General features: G+C 40.5%; 1 long non-coding RNA gene across 3 annotated transcripts; it reads right to left on the reverse strand.

The window, feature by feature from the left end:
* Window positions 1-491: 491 nt before the first annotated feature.
* Window positions 492-11626, reverse strand: LOC119935841. 3 transcript variants are annotated; one of them, XR_005453461.1, is made up of 6 exons: window positions 11511-11626; window positions 10842-10950; window positions 7652-7758; window positions 6864-7018; window positions 3068-3152; window positions 492-660 (listed from the first exon to the last, which is right to left on the reverse strand). It is a non-coding gene; the product is annotated as an uncharacterized LOC119935841 (long non-coding RNA). The 3 variants fall into 3 exon arrangements; XR_005453462.1 differs by lacking the exon at window positions 11511-11626 and adding an exon at window positions 11411-11457; XR_005453463.1 differs by lacking the exon at window positions 3068-3152.
* Between the last annotated feature and the right edge of the window lie 7104 nt (window positions 11627-18730).

Here is an 18730-nt window from a genome sequence, read left to right on the forward strand (position 1 = left end):
TGTTCTAAGTGGTGGAGTAGATACAAGGTGTGAGACAGTCCCTGTCCTGCATGGGGCTCATAGCCTAGATGGCAGGGAGAAGGATTTAATCTCCATTTGACAGATGAGGAAACTGAGGCACAGAGAAGTGAAATGACTTGCTTAAGTTCACACAGCAGATGAGTGGCAGAGCTGGGATTAGAACCGAGGTCCGTGCTCTTTCCACTAGGCAACACTGCTTCTCCCCCACAAAATAATTTACAGGGGCACATTCTCTGAGCAGATTTTTTTCTGAAGGTCTGAATATGTTTTACTGTTTTTCAACAGGTAAAAAAAGAACTTGATTGCTAATGTATTTGCCATTTTCTTGAGCAGACCGAGAAGGGCCACGTGACAAGAGCCAAAGACAGACTCTACAATGGTAGGGGTGTACCCGACCTACTTGAGAGAGCAACATCTAATACAAGATAGGACACAGAAATAGTAAGTGCCACGCTGTTTCTTACCTTTCTCTTCCTTAACTTTATTCAGATTGTTGTATTGATTTTTCTGGTGATAGAATGCAAGGCAGCACTCCCATACTTCTCAATCTCCCTCCTTTCTTGAATATATTTCTAGCAATTCTGGTCATCTGAAGGGATTTAGGTGATGGTCCTTGGGAATTGAGATCCTTGAGAGACCCTAAAAACACAAGTAGGAAAAACATACTACAGCTGAGAAGAAGAGTGGTCTAGTAGATAGAGCTTGGCCCTGGGAGTCTGAAGGGGCTGGGTTCTAATCCTGGCTCCATCACTTGTCTGCTGTGACCTCAGGCAATTCACTTCACTGTGCCTCAGTTACTTCATTTGTAAAATGGGTGTTTAAATTGTGAGCCCCATATCGGAACATGGACTGGCTCCAACCTGATTACTTTGTATCAATCCCAGTCCTAGTACAGTGGCTGGCACATAAGAAATACCTAAAAAAAAAAATCTAGTCAGTAATTGGAAAATAACATTTGGGAAACAAATTGAGGATTTGGTGTTTTCCTGATTTTTTTAAATTCCAGGCCTAACATGAAAGATTATTTGTTTTGAGCTTTAAAAAAAATCTATTTTTATGCTATACTATAAAAGATGATAGCAAGAGAAAAATTCCCTTGGTGATGTACTTAAAGGTTTACCTGTCAGAAGAGTCCTATTCCAACAGGAACTTACTTTAGAGTGTTTTTAAATAATATATCCAATTACATTGATATTTCTGATGTTTTTCAAGGCTAAATCATAGCTCCAATTTGCCCCCACATTGGAAAGAAAAAGGTGAATCTAAAATTAATGACAACATAGCAAAATAATTAAACCAAATCATGGGTTGTCATAATCCATAACCTTAAATTCCTACCAATAGAAACAAACAGTCATTTGCTACTGATGATTTGCAGCTGGTTTTCTCTTTGAATATTGGGCCTATCCCCAATACAGAGCGTTAAATTTTTTTCTAGAGCTCAACAGTGCTTACTGTGTGCCAGGCAATGTACTAAGCACTGGGTAGACACAAGTTAATCAGCTTGGACACAGTCTCTGTCCCACTTGGAGCTCACAATAATAATCTCCATTTTACAGATGAGGTACCCAAGGTCACGTAGCAGACAAGTGGTGGAACCAGGATTAGAACCCAGGTCCTCTGACACCCAGGCCTGTGCTCTCTCCAGTAGGCCACGGTGAGATGTATAGTCCTGAATTATGTTCACCATCTAGTGAAAGGAGAGGATCGATCCTTCCTGTAGGTGTCCAAACAAATAATAAGGCAGAGTGGGAAATTAAAAGTTAGCTCAATACCTTCTCATAGTTTACTTACAAATGATCTACGAAAGCAAGACCCCTTAGAGGCAGCAAAGGAGGAACTGAGTGTAATGAATAATACATCATAATGTGATTATTATGCTAATCATTAATTTGCAAGAGCTGTTGATTATGTAAAATTGAACTTCAGCCTTGGGGAAAAAAAATTTTCAACAGAAAATTTGGCAGAAATATCTCATTCTCTAAGCCAAAAAAATTTGGTGAGGATGTTCTTTTGCTTTCTCTCTTCAATTTCCATTTTCTGTATGAGTTCAGCTTGGCAGTGGATATTGGCCCAGGACCAAAGGACCAGAGAGAGCAGCTCCCTGAAGCTCGACTCGCATCTGGCTGTCTCTCTCTCTCCCCACCTGTTACAATCACTTCAGTCCAACCTGACCCTTTCCCAGTGGTCATGGCCAAGCTGGCTCCCAGAAAGCCTTCCTAGGAGCAGATGACTAAAAAATGGCTTGCATATTCAGGGCAGAGCTATGAAGCAACAAGCCTGAAGGAAACAAAAGTTACATACCAACCCACATACCCAGGAAATCCTAACCATAATCATAGCTTTTCATCACCAATACATAAAATTTACCGTTCACAGATTTCTGCTAACTAGGCAGATGCTGTCTGATAAGTACTAGTAAGTTAACTAGTTAGGAAATGGAATTAAAAAGGCCAGCATGGCTTCCCAAAACACATTCTGTTGGAACTGGGAGAAGTCACCGTGGTCCGCAAAGTCCCCTGCAGTGTGGTCTTTTTCTCCCTTTCTAGCAATAATAATAACCATAATAATTGTGGTATTTAAGTGCTTACTATGTGCCACAAACTATACTAAGCTCTGCGGTAGATAAAAGATCATCAGGTCCCACATGGGGGTTGCAGTCTGATTAGGAGGGAGAATGCTTATTGAATCCCCATTTTATAGATAGGGGAACTGAGGCACAGAGATGTGAAGTGACCTGCCCACAACTTGGTCACACAGCAGGCAAGAGGTGGAGCCAGGATCAGAACCCAGGTCCCCTGATGGCCAGGCTTTTTCCACTAGGCCATGCTGCTTCTCATATTAATAATTATGGGCACATGGGGTTTTGGAAGGAGAATGACAACAGAAGGCAGCATTTTAAAAGTGTACATTAATTAGCCTTGACAGGGTTGCAAATGTCCTGCTTGCTACTCTGCAACTGATGATTGTGAAACTGAATTCACGTGCCTGGTGATGGATTAGACCCTTAGTTCTGTCTTTCAAGGATGGCTATATGTGTACTTACCACTGTCGCGTGTGAAGGTCAACTGTGAGTAGTTTTGCTTCCAAACCCACTGAACAGTAGTGCGAATGACATACCAGTGAGACTTCTATTTAATTAGAAAAAAGAAAAGTAATGAACAGTGGCCTGGAATTATCTGCACCTGGGACTGTGGAGCACCACGATGAGGAAAAAAAATCAAACAATTTATATTAACACCTGGATTATTCCCAAAGGGAGCTCTGGGAAAACGTCCTGAATTACAGGGGAAAAGATCTGGTGACTTTCTTACAAAGTCATTCTGGAAACAGGACAGGAGTCTGGGAGCCTATTTTTGCAGATTCACTCATTAAAGGGGAGGGCAGATGGACAGTGCCATTTTACCAAGGGAAGGATGCAGTGGTGGGAGAAAGTGATGTATCAGCACCATCTGTATCTAGGATCATCTGTGAATACTGGATCGGACTCAACACATTCATTTGCCCCCCTTGGGTAAGGAAGCTAGACAAGGTTCCCAGCTATCTTTGATGACAAACTGAGAGGGCATTTTTACTCTTCCTTATTTTCCAGGATGGCAGGGTGCCAATTCTGTTCTCATTCTCCTTTCTGTGGCTACGGCGTCCCCATATGGCTGCCATCCATATCACCGCACGGATTCAACTGCCAAAACAGTGAAGTTTCATTTTTTTTTTAACATCAGGAGTGAAGATAATGGTTTCGAGTTGTATGAATGTTCCTCCTTAAACTTAGTAATGGATATTTGAGCAGGCCCAAGCAGTCAAAGGATATAACTACAATTGAAAAGAAAAATATTCAGCCAGATTTGAGTCCTAAGCACTTTAGAAACACTTTGGTAATTCTCTCCTTTTGTACTCACACTACAGGTGATGTCTGAAATTCAGACAATGAAATGTGAAGAGGATGAGCAATTTTGAATAGCTGAGTTACAAGGGAATAACATACAGAAATATTCTTCTCCTAGGAAAGTGGGCATTGGAAGCACTAAGAAACAGGTACATGCCACATCTTACTTCTACTGAATGTTCACAGTCAATCAGTGATATACATTGGGCTCTTACTGTGTGCAAAGCACTGTATTAAGCACTTGGGATAGTACTATACTGCTGAGTTGGTAGTCACTTTCTCTACCCACAAGAAGTGCCTAACATCATCGTCAGTATTTGTTGAGGAGGTACTGCGGGCTGAGCATTCGTACTAGGTCCTTTAAAGGGTATTATAATCAAAGTAGAAAACAGTGTCCCTGCCCTTGAGGAGCTTACAGTCTAGCCCAGGAAAATGCTTTTTGGCATCGATGGTAAATCAAGACATAACTCTAGAAGATCTTTCCATAACTATTGCCACTTTCAGTGAAGTGTATTTTATATTTTGTGAATGATTGAATCACTCATTCAAGCATTTATCGAGCACTTAATGTGTGCAGAGCACTGTACTAAGCACTTAGGAGAGTAGAAAATAACAGAGTTGGTATTTATACTATTTCAGAGTTTAGGTTATTTAATCCACTAGGAAGCACTCGAAGTAGAAAAAGTTAACATATAGTGGGGTGCTAATTTATTGGAAACTCAAGACCAGAAACGATTATGATTGTTTGGCAATAAAAACATACTCTAGGTAAAATATCCCTAGTCATTTCGAGTTGCAGGCTTTAAACCAATCTACTTTGAGGCCTCTGAAGTCATACGGAAAAGAGCACCGGCTACTCCTGTCACAGAAGGGACACATCCTGATTGATGCCCTCTCTAGAAAGAAATTTGTGAGAAGGGGGAGCAAGGGACATTAAAGTCATTCTTCTTGTCAGAAATAACTACTGGTTGATCTTCTGTGCCCTTGCCAACATTTTGCAGGCTTTAGCTCATATGGTCACTCTTGTTTTTATCAACAGAAAAAAGTTCAAAAAGAAAAGTCATTAATACTTTTTAATTTTATTGCTTCTTTAGTATGTGAAAAACGAAGAAGCAGCATGGTGACATTCCAGGTAAGGTTTTTTCAAGGAAACCTCATTTCATTAAATGTTCAACATTTTCCATATAGGAGTTGAGGTTACATTAGGTAAAATTAGTGTCTGTCTGTTACACTGAATTTCAAATCCATGCAGAACAGTTGTCCCTCCCAGCAAGGAGTTTTGTGCTTTTTCTTTTGGAGCTCTTAGAGTGATATTTTTAACTCATTATGTTTTTCCCCTATAAATTACAAATCCCCTGTGGGCTTAAGGACTTTGTCTAAATCAATCGATTAATGGTATTTATTGACGGCTTATTGTGTACAGAGCATTTTATAATTCAATGGGGTGCTTACATTTTCTCCCCAGCCTTAATAGTTTCACACATTGAAAGAGCTTAATAAATGGTATTGATGGAGAGTGATAGACTATCATCGGTATTTTGATTGAGAGTCATGCTCCCATCTCTTCCCCCACCCCGGAACTACCATGGATTCAACAGAATCTAACTCTTCCTGATACAAAGCCACCCTAAAATTCCACCTCCTCCAGGAAATCTTTCCCAAAAGTCACCACTAGTATCTTCATATTTATTTTTGCCTTTCCACCACACTGTTTCTCCATATATTCGATGACTTATCCTGATTACACTATTTGTAAAAATTTTTTTCTGCCACTCCAATGAGTGCCAACTCCTTTTAGATAAGCAATGTGTCTCATGGTTCTGTTTTACTTTCCCAAGCACAGTGAGAAACAGCGTGGACTAGGGGAAAGAACATGAGCCTGGGAGAATCAGAGGACCTGGTTTCTAATCCTGGCTCTACCACATGTTGGCTGTGTGACCTTGGGTGAGTCACTTAAACTCTCTTTGCCTCACTGACCTCATCTGTAAAATGGGGATTATGACTGTGAGCAATTCATAGGACATGGACTGTGACCAACCTGATGAGCTTGTATTTAACTCAGCGTTACCACTGGCAAATAGTGTTTAACAAATGCCATTAAAAAAAACCCACTAGGTACAGTGCAGTGCACCCAGTGGGTGCTCAACAAATGCCATAACTATTAGAACAAAGTACTTGAGTGCCTCCAATAGAAGTAATAATAATTGTGGCATTTGTTAAGTGCTTACTATGTGTCAGGCACTGGATTAAGCACTGGGCTTGATACAAGCAAATCAGGTTGGACACGGTCTCTGTCCCACAAGGGGTTTACTATCTCAATCCCCATTTTACAGATGAGGGAACATAAGCGCAGAGAAGTCAGGCATGGGCCTGGGTGTCAGAAGGTCCTGGATTCTAGTCCCAGATCAACCACATCTGCTGTGTGACTTTGGGTAAGTCACTTCACTTCTCTGGGCCTCAGTTACCTCATCTGTAAAAGGGGGATTCAGAGTGTGAGCCCTATGTGGGCCAGGCATTGTGTCCAACCTAACTTGCATCTACCCCAGCAATTAGAACACAGCTTGGCATATAGTAAGCGCTTAACAAGTACCATAATTATTATGATTATTAATAAGGAGTTGCAGTATAATAGAGGAGATAGGTAATCACAAACTGGATGCATAGTGTGAACAGGAGAAAAAACAGATAAAACCAAATCAGCAAAAGATCAATAAATGTGTGTCTAGCAGGGAACCTATTCAAATGTTGAAAGTGGCTGTTGGGAAGACCTAATCAAGAAGTTGGGGGTTAGTCAGGGATAATCTGCTGGAGAAGGGAGCTTCCAGGGAGAGCACTCAAGGTGTATGGCAGTTTTGAGGAGGGGAGGGAGATTGATTTTCAGTCTCATAGCAACATTAATTTTTTGTTGCTTTAAATATGGGCTAGCTGACATTGCTTAGTTGACAGATTTTCATACCTGGCTGGTGAATGGGCATCCTTGGGCAAGACTCTTGCTGGGTCTGGCAGACTTCTTGATGGATGGTTGCCAGGCCAGTGGCATTGGAAGATCTTTTCCCTTCTCCTGAGGAGGATTTCTGCTTTGTTTGATTCTTCACCCTGCGCTGCCCCTACCTGAACCATAGAGCTAGTTAGTAAACACTTAATAGAAATCAATCAATCAACAGTACTGAAGCAGTGCACTATTTGGGAGGGTATCACAGAGTTTGTAGCCATGATCTCTGCCCTCAAGGAGGTTACAGTCCTAGTGGAGGAGAACGAGCATTAAGATGAATTGTAGATAGGAGGAAGCCATGCAGTATAAAGATACGTTCATAATAAGTATTATGGGGAGGGAGGGAAGTTGTGTACCTAAGTGATAAGACAGCGTGCGTGTACCGAGACCGAAGCAGAGCAGATGTAAAATGGGGAGAATAGAAATTCATCAATGGTCATGTGACAGCAGAAGAATTTTGAAGATGGGGAGACTAGTGATGAGTCAATTGTGAAAGGAGAGAGAGTTCAGGCAGTGGGGAAGATGTGAGCTAAAGGCTGGTAGCAGGAGAGGTGAAAATAATGGAGAGAGTTGGGGTGCAGTGGGAGAAGAGAATGGATAAGGGGAGGGAGAGCCCAAAGTCACCCAGCAGGGAAGTGGTATTAGAGCCCAGAGCAGTAACACCCTCACAGGGCAAGAAGGGGTCCATGAGGGGTGGGAACAAACCAAATAGTTGGACAGTGCTGCTGGCAGTTTACAGGATCCTGCCTCACCTGTACTTGGGTCCTTGCACTGCTCTTTGGTCCACCCTCCAGTGAGCTTCAGCTTGGGCCCCAGGCTGCTATGGAGTCCCTGGTCTTCCAGGTGGTCATGCGGGAAACTGAAAAATAAACATTTTTTTTTTAAATCTGCTTTGCAATATATTCAATCCAGGATGGGTGCATTGGTGGTTCCCCATCCTAGACTTGTCATTCCAGCTTTCTGGCACCATTGGCTCCAAACACAGTATTAGGCCTGCAATGTGCCATCCCAACTTGTACTTCCCAAGCGCTTAGTACAGTGCTCTGCACACACTAAGCACTCAATAAATATGATTGAATGAATCCCTTTAAGCATCTGCATGGTCTGGAGATTTGTTGTGATCCATGGAAATTCAGCCAGCTGGAAAAAAAAAATACTCAATATTTAGAGTTGTCTACTGCAGGTTCAGTCAGTCACTATGTACCTATCAAATACAGCTTATTCCAAAGTGGGAAACTTTTGGTTGGTCTTTATTTCCACTCTTCTATTCTTTGAGGCAATTCTAAAACCTTGCTTCATATGAGTTTGTGTTTCCTAATGATCCGGTCTGTCTGTACAGTATGCACTTACATTAATGAAGCTCCTACGATGAGAGCAACTGTGAAGGACTGCTAAAATGCAGACCCAAGGGCCTCATTTCAGAAAGAGCAGAGGTCTCCTGTATGATCATCACTGTAAGAGTAAAACATGTCCAAAGTCCAGTTCTTTCTCCTCTTTAATGTGGGCTTTCTTACTCGGTATTTTGGTCTTGATAGAGCTTCCAGGCACACAAGAAGTTGACTATCCATGTCGGAACCGTATCAAGTGTTAATTACTTTAAAGATGTAATTCTGAATGGCTTCCAACTGATCATAAATCAACCATATCTAAAACAGATGGCCCAGAATGCTGGAGGAGCACTGGGGGCCTACATCATCTCCTGACCCTCTTCTCACTCTATAAGCCACAGAGAGAGAAGGGAGAAATTTCTAGACACCAAGACCATTTCCTCAGGAGATCAAAAGTAGGGGCCTCTTAGTTGAGTACAACAAACTAAAACAAACAATATTAACCCTCTCTGCCTGGTACATTTCAGGAAAAATGTAGGATTAAAAGCTCTGTTGAGAGTTCTGTGAAGTCTTCGGTGACTGTGGCTAAACCAGTTCCCTAACAAAATAATGTTTGGAGTTGAGATTAATTCATTACCACAAATTGGAAAGACTAACAACAGAAAACACCAGATGAGATTTGCAAGATAACACTTACTGCTACCAACGTTCAAAATGGCCAAAGCCAAACTGATGATCTGATTGACAAAGAGCAGATGCCAGATCTTCCAAGCCATGTGGTTGCTAGAGAACTTACTTAGTAGAATAGTTGGAACAGGGTTTGGGTAACTCCCATATTAATTTATCCTACCTTTGCTTTAGACCCAGGTGTATCTCACACCAAGATAAATACCATGTGTCTCTTCTGGCTCTTTACCACATTTTTTTTAAATGGTATTCATTAAACATTTACTCTGTTCCACGCACTGTACTAAATGTTGCAGTAGAAACAAGCCAATTAGGTTGGACACAGTCCATCTACCAAATGGGGCTTACAATCAATCCCCATGTTACAGATGAGGTAACTGAGGTAAAGAGAAGTTAAGTGACTTGCCCAAAGTCACACAGCAGACAGTGGAAGAGCTGGGAGTAGAACCCAGGTCCTTCTGAATCCCAAACCTATACTCTATCCTGTAGGTCATACTGCTTCTGGCTGGGTCTCCCTAGAACAGGCAGGTAAAGCACACTCCAAGGAGCTCCGAATACACCTGACTGCTTTCATCTCAGGAGAACTCAGCCCCACCTCCAGTGAGGGCAGGGAAGGGGGTCTTTCCCACTATTTCAAATCAATCAATCAATCAGTGGTATTTATTGAGTGCTTACTGTGTTTTGAGCACTGTACTAAGTGCTGAGGAGAGTACAATACTACAGAAGTAACACACATGCTCCCTGCCCATAACAAGTTTACAGGCAGAGGAGCCACTCTTTTCCCAGAATGCTCCCATTCTGGGAAGTGAAGACAAAACCAACCCTTTTACAGCATGAGTTTTGTAGCCTGTCCTCCTTACCCTCCAACCCTCCTGCTTTGACTATGGCCTTGCCCTAAGCACAGAGGTGCCCAGCTTGGGTATCTTGTGGTCCTGATTTCCAATAAGAACAATACAGTCTATACGTAACAGAACGATGGAAGCGAAGAAGCAGGCTTACATTAATCAAGAGAGCAAATGTTTATCAACCAAAGCTGAATTATCAAATTCTTACACAGTAAGCCACTGAGGAAAAATCAAATTGGGAATTTGACTGTCTTCAGCCCACATCTCTGGGGAATGGGAGGTGGATTGACTTTACCTGAACTTCCTGGAGGTACAGTGGCTCTTCCTTTCCCCATATACAGGCGATGTGGGGCAGCTGGTAGGAGGAAGCAGGAAATGGACCAGCTTGGCATATAGCATTTCAAAATGGGTGGGGGAACTCTAAGAATAGAACTGTTTGGAAGATCATGATAAGAAGAAGCAAAAATGAAAGTGGTCCCTCTGGACTGTAAGCTCACTGTGGTCAGAGAACATGTTTAGTTAACTCTCTTATACTGTACTCTCCCAAAAACTTAGTACAGTGCTATGCACACAGTAAGCACTCAATAAATCTGACTGATTGATTGCCCATCCCCAGGAAACAAACCTGGCAGTGCAGAAGAAGGCACATATTTATTACTCTATTTATTTATTTATTTATTTTACTTGTACATATCTATTCTATTTATTTTATTTTGTTAGTATGTTTGGTTTTGTTCTCTGTCTCCCCCCTTTTAGACTGTGAGCCCACTGCTGGGTAGGGACTGTCTCTATATGTTACCAACTTGTACTTCCCAAGCGCTTAGTACAGTGCTCTGCACACAGTAAGTGCTCAATAAATATGATTGATGATGATGATGATGATGATTTTTACAGTGACCAATGTGGAAAGAACTGTCAGTCCCAAATGGTCTGTCAAACCAAACCTATGCAAGTAGATAAATCCTTACCAATAGCTGCAGCACCTTCATATCTCAAAGAGCAGCTAGATAGAGTGGTGCTTTCCTTTTGAAGGTGACACGGTCATTATTTTTACCAAATGGAGCAGGACTGGATTGACTCACCAAGACACTAGGACAATCTCAACGAACTGCTTCCAGTGAGGTCTGTTCTTGGGAGTGGAGCCGGGAGGCCCAGTTGTCAGCTCCTACAGCCTCTCTGGTCGTCTGGACCCTGTCAGGAGAAGCAATCAGTTGTATTTATTAACCACTTGTTATGGGCAGAGGACTGTTCTAAGTGCTTGGGAGAGTACAATACAACACAGTTGGTAGACATGTTCTCTGCCAACAATAAGCTTACAGTCAGGCGTGCGGAGGAGACCACAGACATTAATAAAAAATAATCAATTGGATTTATCGAGTGCTTACTATATGCCGGGCACAATACTCGGCACCCAGGAGAGTACAATACAACATAATTAGCAGACATGTTACCTATCCATAACAAGCTTTCAGTCTAGATGTAGAGACAGAAGTGACTGTGAATAATTTATAATATATAATTTAAAAATATGTACATAAATGCTGTGGGGCTGAGGGAGGGGGAGTAACGAGTGCATATCCAAGTGCAAGGGCAACACTGAAGCAAATGGGAGGAGAGAGACGAGCAAGGCAAGATAGTATATGTACACTACCGGAGGTGAGGATAGCCACGCGTGCAGTTCCTTCAACATAGCACACACTAAAAGAGAGGAAGATCAATCTATCAGTCAATCATATTTATTAAGCACTTACTGTTTGCAGAAGATACCACTGGGTCAAGCTGTGTTTCCAGAAACAGGGATGACCAGAGACAAAGGGGCTGACAACCGATAATAATACCTTCTCAACAACCAAGAAAGCCATCTGGGTTTTGGGGTTGCAGATTTCTTAGAACTTCAGTTTAAAACTGGGAAAAGCCTGAACAGATAGGGAGAGGACATACTGTTAGTCCATGGGTTACACTGACTTGTTTACCCTCTCTCCCTCTGGGGATACAACTATGTGGATATTACTCAGTGCTTGACACATAGTAAGTGCTGAAAATAGACCATCATAATAATAAATGATATTATATGAATAACTAGTGCCAGCAATCTCTCCTGGAAGACCCAAAATGGGATAAAGCCACTTCTTCCAGATAAGGAAAAAAACAGGAGGGCAAAACCAACCAGAGCTAAGAGGTTCAAACAATTAGGCTGGGGACAATGACCTCTTTCAGAAGAAAATAGATCTAGAGCAGAACACCAAAAGTCAACAAATTGCTAAACTCAGAACACTGGAGGTTGGTTGGCATTTTAAAACAGAAAGTTGAAAATCTTCTGTTAAATCATTGCCCTGGGGAAAACCTATTTTCTTGGGTGAGACCAAGGTCATAGGGATGACAAGGCACCCTGAATGGCAGGGCTATTATTTTGAAGTGACCCAGAGAAAGAAAAAGGTTCTTTTCTTTTTGGCTTATTTGGATCCTATACAACAATGAAGTCTTTGGTTTCACAGGGTAAAAGGAATATGAAAAAGGATGTTTATTTTACATTGTATTCTTCCAAGCACTTAGGAGACTGTTCTGAATTTAGTAAGCACTCAATTCCATTCATTGATTGATTGATCCTATTTGACCCCAACTACTGCCCTGCAAAAACACCCAAAATGTAATCACTAATAATAATAATAATAATGATGGCATTTATTAAGCGCTTACTATGTACCAGGAGTCACACCTAAGGAGAACACATTCACAGCCATGTATGAAAAAAACTGTCCTTCAACCGGCCAATGTCAGCTCACCCATATTTAAAGTGATGAAAAGCAACCTTGATTGGTGATGTGACTACACTTTATAACCTGCTGTCTTGTGATCCTGCCTTGACGATGCCCAGAATATCACAGAAGTGACAATAATTGATCAAATTGTTTCAGAATATTTTAAAAAAAATGTTTTTAGCATAGCGTAAAACTAAAGAGATATTAATAAGGTAGAGAAGCAGTGTGGCTCAGTGGAAAGACCACGGGTTTGGGAGTTAGAAGTCATGGGTTCTAATACTGCCTCCGCCACTTGCCAGCTGTGTGACTTGGGGGATGACACTTCACTTCTCTGGGCCTCAGTTACCTCACCTGGAAAATGGGGAGTAAGACTGTGAGCCCCATATGCAACAACCTAATCACCTTGTATCCCTCCCCCAGTGCTTTGAACAGTGCTTCACACTTAGTAAGAACTTAACAAATGCCATTATTATTATTATTACTAAGGTAAAAGTTTATAGTTGGAAAATAGTAAGAGAGAGGCAATTCTGGAATGTGTTAGTAGAAGGTCATGGGTTCTAATTCAGGCTCTGCCACATGTTTGCTGTGTGACCTCGAGCAAGTCATTTTACTTCTCTGTGCCTTGCTTTCCTCATCTGTAAAATGGGGATTGAGACTGTGAGCCCCACATGGCCCAGAGACTGTGTCCAACACAAATCGCTTGGATCCACACCAGGGCTTAGTGTACAGTGCTTGGCACATAGTAAGCGTTTAACCAAATACCATTATTATTATTGTTCTTATTAATAGTAGTAGCAGTCTGTCTAACTGTAGTTAGTCTGTCTAACCTCTCTAGACTGTAAACTCCCTGCTCTAGTTGAAAACTTGTTATGGGAAGGGAACATGTCTGCTAATTCTGTTGTATTGTACTCTCCCAAGGGCTTAGTGCAGTGTTCTGCAAATAGCACTTAATACATACCATTGATTGATTGATAGTTTAAATATATAGGCTAGAAATATCCTGCAAACAATTGATCAGATCAGGCTGGGATTTCACTGAACATTTCTAACACTTCTTTCAATGTTTAACCTTCATATACTTTGAAAAAAAAATCAACTTTTCCCATCCTTCTTATTACATTGTGTTTCTAGTATCTCATGCTGCCCCTAAAGGTTTGGTGACTTTTTCCAAAAATGAAACCAAATTAGTGAAGGAAAAGTGGTTTTTTCAATAAAATCAACATTTTGACTCAAAAACTTTACTCTTCATATCTGATTAAATATAATGTAATTAGATTGTAATTCTCACATTTTACCCAGCATAATATAGCAGAAAATATCACTTAATAGTGACCTTTGGACAGTTGGGTAGTAGCTAAACCTGTGTCCTTGAGAATATTAGACTTGGCTAACACTTCTTGAGTAAAATAAATGGGGTTTTTGCCTACCAAAAAGCATAGTGCCTTTTGGAAACCCCCCTTCTCTGTAGAAAATGACTGACCTCTAATTTGAACTATATTTTTGAAAAAGTCATCAGAGGTTTTGAAAATTAAAATGTTGACAACCACTGTCATTTCGAAACCAGAACATCAAGTATCACAGATGGTTAGAGAATCTTTATGAACCTTTAAGTGCACTTTGGATTCCCAAAGGTCATATACTTCCCAAATATCAAGCAATGCTATGCCACATAGCTTACATCATCATTAGCTGTAGATGATAATTAGGTTGCTTTTGGATAATAAAAAAGTACCAAAAGATTACACTATAAACCATCTTCAAATATTTAGTCATATTCATAATTACACATTTGGCCTCATTCAGAGCTTTTTCTTGCCTACCAAAAGTATGTTAAATCTTTGACGTTCCAGGCCAAACTGGCAGCTCTCAGAGTAGGGAGTTGGAGGACTTTAAATAGTTCATTTGAGGTAAGGAAGGGCAGGATTCTTTTAAAAAGATTACCTCACTGCACTTATCTTTTCATAGTCTAGATGCTTTCCTTCTTGGTATTGGTAATAGTATAGGTAATGACAATATAAGCGCTTGCTGTGTGCTGATCTTATCCCCACCTCCAGAATGTAAGCTCAATGTGGGCAGGAAATTTGTCTACTATCTCTGTTACTAGAGAAGCAGCGTGGCTCAGTGGAAAGAGCACGGGTTCTGGAGTCAGAGGTCATGGGTTCAAATCCCAGCTCCGCCAATTGTCAGCTGTGTGACTTTGGGCAAGTCACAACTTCTCTGTGCCTCAGTTACCTCATCTGTAAAATGGGGATTAAGACTGTGAGCCCCCCATGGGACAACCTGATCACCTTGTAACCTCCCCAGCGCTTAGAACAGTGCTTTGCACGTAGTAAGCACTTAATAAATGCCATCATTATTATTACTCTCCCAAGTGCTTAGTACAGTGCTCTCCACCTAATAAGTGCTCAAGAAATACCATTGATGATGATGATGATGGTGATGATTTCAGAAGTTAGTTGAGTTCAGGAGAAGCAGGAGTCAGCATCCATTGACTCAAGAGCCATGTCTGGATCTTCTTGCCACCAAATGTGACTTTCAAGCTAGAGAGGAGAGGAAAATAATAGCCTGGGATAAGTAGAATGTCTTTAAAGTCCACAAGTCATAGTTGGGGGTGAGGGCAGTTCAAGACAGAAGGGCTGTGGGTGGAGAGGTACGTTAAAAAGTTGGTCAGACAGGAGTAGGTCAGAGTTGGTGAGGTTGGAGCAGATGAATAGATCTCCTTGGTAGCCAGGCCGGTGTGCGGCTGAAGTGGGAAGAAGGGAGAGGTGAGCAGAGATATAGTTAGAGGAATTGGATGGCTGGTGACCAAGGGGTCATCAACAAGGATGTTGAAGTCCCTTTGGATCAGTGTAGGAGAAGGGAATAAAAGGTAGAAGATGAGAAAGGCAACGAAATCCATAAGGTAGGACCAGAGGTGAGGAGTCCAGCCAACACTGTTAATAATTGAACAGCATTTCTTCAGAGAAAAAGATGAACAAGTAATTTTTATAAAAATACAATTGAATACATTTCATGAGTTCTGCTTCTTATGAAAACCCCCGATGGTGATGTTGATATGGAAGAATGGTATTAAGTACCAATATCTTAAGCTTTCCCCTTTAGCTTCTGACCAGTCATCATCATCATCATCAATCGTATTTATTGAGTGCTTACTATGTGCAGAGCACTGTACTAAGCGCTTGCGAAGTACAAATTGGCAACAAATAGAGACAGTCCCTACCCGACAGTGGGCTCACAGTCTAAAAGGGGGAGACAGAGAACAAAACCAAACATACTAACAAAATAAAATAAATAGAATAGATATGTACAAATAAAATAGAGTAAAAAATATGTACAAACATATATACATATATACAGGTGCTGTGGGGAAGGGAAGGAGTCCAAAGCTCATTTTTTTTACAGCATTAATGTTGCTTCTTATAAAACAAAAGTCACTGCCTGAAGCAAGGTTATGATGATTAACAACCACCAAAATCAAACAAGGAGAAGAAACTGTTATGCATTAAAGACAGTATGCATTCTGTCAAAAAATGGAAAAAACCCAGCACTTTTATTTAACCATTGAAAAAGTCCCAGGGAATTGTGGGGAAAATGAATCATCAATAGCAGTCTCTCAAAGTCAAAAGCCATTAGATCTAGCATCTGAGGAGAGGCTCCACCTGTCTGTAAAACGTCCTTCTACCCATTGGGCAATAGGACCTAAGGTTTCTGTTCAGTCACTTCATTTTACTTTTGGACTTTCAAAATCTGCACACCACTAGGCACTACAATAGGCTATTAAGTAACATTTATTGTCTTGATGACTAACTGGAGAAGATCTAGTTACCAGAACACAGAACATTTGTCTTTGGACCCTAAAGGCCTAATGTTAGAGTAGTTTTATAGAGGAAATGCTAAAAATTTAGTATATTTATTCAGTATCCTAAATTCAGTTTTAAACTTACCAATTCACTGGTGAATTTGGTAGAGGCAAAGGGGAGTCCTTTCTCAGTTGGTTTTTAAAGATCCTGTTATCTTCTTGATACAAGTAGACAAGGATTCCCATATTGGAGATACTGGATTGATCAATTCACCCTACATTTTGAAAAGAAAAATTACTTTTAGGACATAAATCTGAAATGGAGTGGGAAGATTAACAAAGCATAATTTCATGCAAATAGTGAAGCTATCTTTATATGAAATACTAGAATTATTATGTTTGGACCCCAAGATGTGTAGGTTTTTCTACAAGACCAATAGTGAGGTTAAAAATAAAAACATTAATGGTTTCTGTTATAGTCCTAATTATACCTTTCACTATACAATTTAACAAAATATTGGTTAGAATTCAACTTTAACTATGAGGTTTCACTGCTGCTCTAATTCCAATTATTGAATGAAAACTACTCTATTCTGCAATATTTCTCATATGCTGCAGAAGGGGGAAAACATAGCAACTGAAGCTACTGTAGATTCAATTGTAGTTATAACAGGGAAAATTGCTTTCATTTATGACAAACTTAGGGACAGAGAATTGCATGGATTGTAATTTCTGTAACATCTTAATAGAGTTCTGATGTGCTTAGTTTCATCCAAATTGTTTAGAAATGTATCAAGATTCTCTGTTTTGATTGACTTGCAACATTATCAGAGAGTCTCAGCTGTAAGCAGTTAAAGACTCTAATGAGCTTGTATGGGTTGGGGGAGATAGGCAATGTTAGGGTTTGTCACAAATAAAATGACTGGAACTGGGATTTTAAGTCTAAACTTTGGGTGATAAATTATACTATAAAAGCTCTAAACAGGTACATCATGAGACTGACACTTGTAAAGCGTCAAAGATCATCTGTTCAAATGTGAACACTGACATGACAGGGATTAGGATGAATTTATGGTGAAAGACAAAGATTGATACACTAGGCAGAGAGAAGTGCGCTCTCTGCTATTTGCATCTCCCTTCTTCTGAAGTGGAACCACTAGGGATCAGTGTCAGGAGGGGAACAAAGCAGATGCCCTGCTTTGGATGTCTGAAGAATGAACCATATGCAAACTATATTTCCTTTTGAAAATGAATCCCCCATAATTCAATGCCAGACTAACTGAAGAATATGGAAATAGTTCGTAATTTTTGATTGGTGACACAAACTCAGTTGACGTAATTCAGAAACCTTCACTAAACTTGAAAATCCTTTAAAAATCATCACCAGTCTTGATTCATTCCAGAACCGAACTGGAATACAAAATATTTTAACCTCATAATTGTGGAACAAAAAAAAAACCCAACAGGTTAGAACAGTGCTTTGCACATAGTAAGCCCTTAACAAATGCCATTATTATCATTATTATTCACTAATATCTACCCAAGGGCTTAGAAAAGTGCTTGACACATAGTAAACACTTGACAAATGCCATTATTATTACTGTTAGTGAAGCCCTTCTACACATTTTTGTGCACACACATACCACTTGAAGTAAACACAACCCTCTTCAAATGACATGTACTTATATATAGTCTAACTATTGTGCTAACTTCCTTAGCCATAATCAGAGAAAATAAGATCTGAATAAGTGGTTAAAATCTGATTCTAAATGGATGCCTCTACCGTAGAAGTCAATCATCTATTCCCTGGAACAAATTTTAATTATAAGTCTGAAATTCAATTACCACTGCCACGTATTCACTCAGTCATACCTATTGAGTGCTTACTGTGTAAAAAGCACTGTACTAAGCACTTGGGAGGGAACGATATAACAGCAGACATTCCCTTCCCATAACAAGCTCAGGCTAGAGAAGAGCTAATTGTCTACAGAGGAGTTCACAGAGCATCACCCTGACTTGCTCCCTTCATTCATTCTCTATCCCATCCCTACAGCACATATGTGAATAACTGTAAATAACTGTTATGCATTTATGTACATTAATGTCTGTCTCCTCTTCTAGACTGTGAGCTTGTTGTGAGCAGGGAATGTGCCTGTTTTTACATTGTAATAATAATAATAATTTTGGTATTTAAGTGCTTACTACGTGCCAGACACTGTACCAAGCACTGTGGTGAATCCAAATAAATCAGGTTGGACACAATCCATGTCCCACGTGGGGCTCACAGCCTTAATCCCCATTTTACAGATGAGGGAACTGAGGGCCAGAGATGTGAAGTGACTTGCCCAAGGTCACACAGCAGACAGGTGGTGGAGCTGGGATTAGAACCCACATCCTTCTGATTCCCAGGCCC

The sequence above is a fragment of the Tachyglossus aculeatus genome, chromosome 12 (assembly GCF_015852505.1).
Source record: "Tachyglossus aculeatus isolate mTacAcu1 chromosome 12, mTacAcu1.pri, whole genome shotgun sequence".
In the NCBI taxonomy this organism is placed as follows: Eukaryota; Metazoa; Chordata; class Mammalia; order Monotremata; family Tachyglossidae; genus Tachyglossus; species Tachyglossus aculeatus.